The sequence below is a fragment of the Rhinopithecus bieti genome, unplaced genomic scaffold (genome assembly GCF_001698545.2).
Source record: "Rhinopithecus bieti isolate Rb0 unplaced genomic scaffold, ASM169854v2 scaffold_618, whole genome shotgun sequence".
Lineage (NCBI taxonomy): Eukaryota > Metazoa > Chordata > Mammalia > Primates > Cercopithecidae > Rhinopithecus > Rhinopithecus bieti.
This window is the reverse complement of record NW_016803195.1, coordinates 248,179-254,467: the sequence shown is the minus strand read 5'-3', so window position 1 is coordinate 254,467 and position 6,289 is coordinate 248,179.

Genomic DNA, 6,289 nt, shown 5'->3' with positions numbered 1-6,289 from the left:
GCACAGTTGCTATTTCCTCTAACCAGGCGCTCTGCCCCCAGAAATCAACATGGCTCCATCCCTCTCTCCTTTTCTCAGAGATCATCTGAGTTGTAAGGCCTTATCTGACCTCCCTATTTAAACTGTGACTCTCTTCTAAGACTCCATTGTTTTATTTTCCTCCAAATCACATATCACCACCTTGCATAGTATGTGTTTTGTTTTATTATCTGATTCCCTCTACTAAAATGGATCTTCTTCTTCTTCTTGTAGATTTTTTTAAATATTTTGTTGATATGTTATAGTAGTACATATTTTAGGGGTACGTGTGATTTTTTATACCATTATACAATGTGTAATAATCAAATTCATATCATTGGGATATATATCACCTCAAACATTTATCTTTTCTTTGTGTTGGAAATGTTAGAATTCTTCTCAATGAATTATTGTTAACTATAATTTCCCTACTATACTAGTGAATACTAGAACTTATTTCTTCTATCTAACTGTATATTTTTATGCCTTAATACATTTATGTTCATACCTCCCTTTCCTTTTCCCTTCCCAGCCTTTGGTGACCACCATTCTATCCTTTCCTTCCATGACATCCACCTTCTAACCTCTCCCATATGAGTAAAACACATGATGTTTATCTTTCTGTGCCTGGCTTATTTCACTTAGCATAATGACCTCCAGTTCCATCTATGTTGCTTCAGATGATAAGATTTTTCATGGTCAAATAATATTCCATTCTGCATATGTACATATTCTTTATCCATTTATTCATTAAGGGACACTTAGATTGATTCCTTGTCTTGGGTATTGTGAATAATGAGGCAATAAATATGGGAGTAAAGATACCGCTTTCAGATACTGATTACCTTTCTTTTGGATATATACTCAGCAGTGGAATTGCTGGATCATATAGTAGTTTTATTTTTAGTTTTTGTATGAACTTCCCTGCTTTTCCCATAATTGTGTACTATTTTCCTCCCCAACAGTGTATGCATGTTCCCTTTCTCCACATCCCCACAAGTATTTGTTAGTTTTTTTCTTTTTGATAATAGCCATTCTAACTGAGATGATATCTCATTGTGGTTTCAATTTGCTTTCCCTGATGATTAGGGATGTTGGCCATTTTTTATGTATCTACTGGCCATTTGTATTTGAAAGAGATAGAGACACAAAAATCCCTTCAAAAAAATCACTGGATCTGGGAGCTGGTTTTTTTAAAAGATCAACAAAATTGATAAACTGCTAGCAAGACTAATGAAGAAGAAAAAGAGAGAAGAATCAAGCAGATGCAATAAAATGATAAAGGGGATATCACTACTGATCCTACAGAAATACAAACTACCATCAGAGAATACCCTAAACACCTCTACATAAATAAACTAGAAAATCNCAATGTGCAAAAATCACAAGCATTCCTATACACCAATAATAGATACACAGAGAGCCAAATCATGAGTGACCTCTCATTCACAATTACTTCAAAGAGAAAAAAATACCTAAGAATCCAACTTACAAGGGATGTGAAGGACCCCTTCAAGGAGAACTACAAACCACTGTTCAACAAAATAAAAGAGGGCACAAACAAATGGAAGAACATTCCATGCTCATGGATAGGAAGAGTCAATATTGTGAAAATGGCCATACTGCCCAAAGTAATTTATAGATTCAGTGCTATCCCCATCAAGCTACCACTGACTTTCTTCACAGAATTGGAAAAAACTACTTTAAAGTGCATATGGAACCAAAAAAGAGCCCTCATAGCCAAGACAATCGTAAGCAAAAAGAACAAAGCTGGAGGCATCACATTACCTGACTTCAAACTATACTACAAGATTACAGTAACCAAAACAGCATGATGCTGGTACAAAAACAGAGATATAGACCAATGGAACTGAACAGAGGCCTCAGAAATAGCACCGCACATTTACAACCATCTGGTCTTTGACAAACCTGACAAAAACAAGAAATGGGGAAAGGATTCCCTATTTATAAATGGTGCTGGGAAAACTGGCTAGCTATATGTAGAAAGCTGAAACTGGATCCCTTCCTTACACCTTATACAAAAATTAACTCAAGCTGTATTAAAAACTTAACTGTAAGTCCTAACACCATAAAAACCCCAGAAAAAACCTAGGCAATACCATTCAGGGCATAGGCATGGGCAAAGACTTCATGACTAAGACACCAAAAGCAATGGCAACAAAAGCCAAAATAGACAAATGGGATCTCATTAAAGTAAAGAGCTTCTGCATGGCAAAAGAAACTACCATCAGAGTGAACAGGCAACCTACAGAATCGGAGAAAATTTTTGCAATCTACCCATCTGACAAAGAGCTAATATCCAGAATCTACAAAGAACTTAAACAAATTTACAAGAAAAAAACAACCCCATAAAAAAGTGGGGAAAGGATATGAACAGACACTTCTCAAAAGAAGACATTTATGCAGCCAATAGACATATGCAAAAATGCTCATCATCACTGGTCATCAGAGAAATGCAAATCAAAACCACAATGAAATACCATCCCACACCAGTGAGAATGGCAATCATTAAAAAGTCAGGAAACAATAGATGTTGGAGAGGATGTGGAAAATAGGAATGCTTTTACTCTGTTGGTGGGAGTGTAAATTAGTTCAACCATTGTGGAAGACAGTGTGGTGATTCCTCAAGGATCTAGAACTAGAAATACCATTTGACCCAGTGATCTCATTACTGGGCATATACCCAAAGGATTATAAATCATTCTACGATAAAGACACATGCACATGTATGTTTATTGTGGCACTATTCACAATAGCAAAGATTTGGAACCAACCCAAATGTCCATCAATGATAGACTGGATTAAGAAAATGTGGCACATATACACCATGAAATACTATGCAGCCATAAAAAGGATGAGTTCCTGTCCTTTGCAGGGACATGGATGAAGCTGGAAACCATCATTCTCAGCAAATTATCACAAGGACAGAAAACCAAACACCACATGTTCTCACCCATAAGTGGGAGTTGAACAATGAGAACACATGGACACAGGTTGGGGAACATCACACACCAGGGGTGCGGGGCTGGGGAAAGGATAGCATTAAGAGAAATACCTAATGTAAATGATGAGTTGATGGGTGCAGCACACCAACATGGCACACGTATACCTATGTTACAAACCTGCACACTGTGGACATGTACCCTAGAACTTAAAGTATAACAAAAAAAATCTGTTGCAATGATCATATGGTTTTTGTCCTTGATTCTGTTGTTGTGATGTATCATGCTTATTAATTTGCATATTTTAACCATTCTTGCACCCTTGGAATGAATCCCACTTGATTATGGTGAATGATCATTTCATATGTGTTGTTGAATTTGGTTTTCTAGTATTTTGTGGAGGTTTTTTTGTATGTATTCACTGCAGATATTCCTTTTTTGTCGTGTCCTTGTCTGATTTTGGTACTTGCTAATGCCAAGCTCATAAGATGAATTTGTAAAGATTCCCTCTTCTTCAATGTTTTTGAAGAGTTTGAGTAGAATTGGCATTAGTTCCTAAATGTTTGGTAGAATTCAGCAGTAAAGCTATCAGGTCCTTGGCTTTTCTTTGATGGGAAATATTTTATTATAGCTTTGATCTTATTACTCATTATTAGTTTGTTTGGGTTCTCTATCTCTTCGTAGTTCAATATTGGTAGGTTGTATGTGTCCAGGAATTTATCCATTTCTTCTAGGTTTTCCAATTTTGTGGCATATAGTTGTTCAAAATAGTCTCTAATGATTCTTTGTATTTCTGTGGTCTCAGTTGTAATGTCTCCTTTTTCAGTTATGATTTTGTTTATCTGGGTCTTTTTCTTTTTTTCTTAGTCTAGCTAAAGTTTTGTCAATTTTGTTTATCATTTTAATAAAATGGATCTTTCAAGATCCTCTCATTGTCTTTGATCTTTGAGAATTTGTTTATAGTATATCTTACAGTAGTTTATTTGGGCAAACTTGCACTGGTGACCTTTGAAACCCTGATGTATCTGGATATTTATACTTTTCTCAGGTTTGGAAAGTTTTCTTTTATTATTTCTTTGAGTAAGACTTCCACCCTTTTGTCTTTCTCAGTTTCCTCCCTAACTCCAATAATCTGAACGTTTAATGTCCCGTAGCTCCTGTAGGCTTCCTTCATTCCTTTATATTCTTTTTTTTTTCTCTCCTCTGAGAAAACTATTTTCGAATAGTTTGTCTCCAAGGTCACTGATTCTTTCTTCTGTTTGATCAGTTCTGCTGTTGATGTTCTCTGTTTCTTTTTTTTAATATTATTTCATTCATTTCATTTTTCAGCTCTAGTATTTCCATTCCATTTTTTAAAATTATTTCGATATCTCTGTTCAATGTCTCTAATAAATTTTTAATTGATTCTATGTGTTTTCTTGAAGTTTATTGAGCTTCTTAAAATAGTTATTTTCAATTATTTCTCTGAGAGATCACACATGTCTGTCACTTTAGGGTCAGCCCTTGGTACCTCATTTTGTATGTTTGGTGATGTCATTTTTTGCTGAATGTTCTTGATGCTTATGGATATGGGATAATATCTGCACACTGAGGGATTAATATTTATTTTAGTCTTTGCAGTCTGGCTTAGCTTGTGGCTGTCCTTCTTCAGAGGGTTTTCCAGGGATTCTAAGCAGACTGACTATTGAATTCCCTGAGCTTTCGATTGCTACAGTCATCTTAGCAATGGAGGATTCTCCAAGCCCAAGGCTTGTCATGAGTTCTGCAGGGACTGCAAGTTAATGTGGCTTTCCAGCCTAGATAGGCCTACATTCTGAGTCTTGCAGGAGACTTTTTACTGTGGATGGGCACAGAATCTTTGTTGTTGTGGGGGAATATAAGTGGGTTACCTTCTTTCTGCCATCTTACTTACATCACTCTCTCTTTCCAGTTATATCTTTTTTTTTTTTTGTTTTGCCTCAGGTATTATGATACCTTGTTAGGAAAATGTACATTAAGGATTGTTATATCATCATTAAGAAATGTCCCCTTTATCATTCTGTGATACATCTTTTTATCTCTGATATTTTCCCTTACTCTGAAGTCTGTCTGAAATTGATATAGCTACTCCAGCTTTCTTTTGATTGGCATAATATATTTTCCTCCATTCTTTTATTCTCTCTTTTAATTGTGGTTAAAAAACACAACATAAAATTTACCATCTTAACTATTTTTAACTGTACAGTTCTGAGCGCTAGGTATATTCACAGCCTTGTAAAACAGATCTCCCAAGCTTTTTCATCTCTATGCCACATTAAAAAACAACTCCCATTTCCCCCTCCCTCAAACTCCTAGTAACCACCACTATCTTTTCTACGTCTATGAACTGACTACTTTAGATACCTCATGTAAATGGCATCACACAGTATTTGCCTTTTTGTGACTGGCTTATTTCACTTAGCATAGTGTCTTCAAGGGTCATCCAGGTTGTAGCATGATAGGACTTCCTTCCTTTTTAAAGCTAATATTCTATTGCGTATATATTCCACCTTTTGTTTATTCATTCATCTATCAGTGGACATTTAGATTGCTTCCACTTCTTGGTTACTGTGAATGACACCACTGTAAACAAGGGTGTGCAAATATCTCTTTGAGACACTGCTTGCAATTCTGCTACATATATAACTAGAAGTGGAATAACTGGATCATATAGTGGTTCTATTTTTAATGTTTTTAGGAGCAGTCATACTTCTTTCTATAGTAGCTGCACCATTTTATAGTCCCAACAATGTACAAGAGTTCCAGTTTCTCCACATCCTCAACAACACTTGTTATTTTCTGTTTGGTTTTGTTTGATAATAGCCATCTTAGTAGATGTGATGTCACATTGTGCTTTTGATTTGCATTACCCTAATAATTAGTGGTGTCAAGCATCTTTTCATACGCTTCTTGGTCATTTGCATATCATCTTTGGGGGAATGTCTATTCAAATCCTTTGCCCATTTTTTTTTTTTTTTTTTTTTTTGAGATGTAGTCTCGCTCTGTCACCCAGGGTGGAGTGCAGTGGCGCAATCTCAGCTCACTGCACCTCGCCTCTCGGATTCAAACAATTCTCCCTGCCTCAGCCTCCTGAGTAGCTGGGATTACAGGCCCCCACCACCACACCCAGCTAATTTTTGTATTTTTTAGTAGAGACAGGGTTTCGCCATGTGTTGGCCAGGCTGGTTTTCAATGCCTGACCTCAGGTGATCTGCCCAACTCAGCCACCCAAAGTGCTGGGATTACAGGCGTGAGCCACCATGCCTGGCCCTATTTTTTTTTTTTTTTTT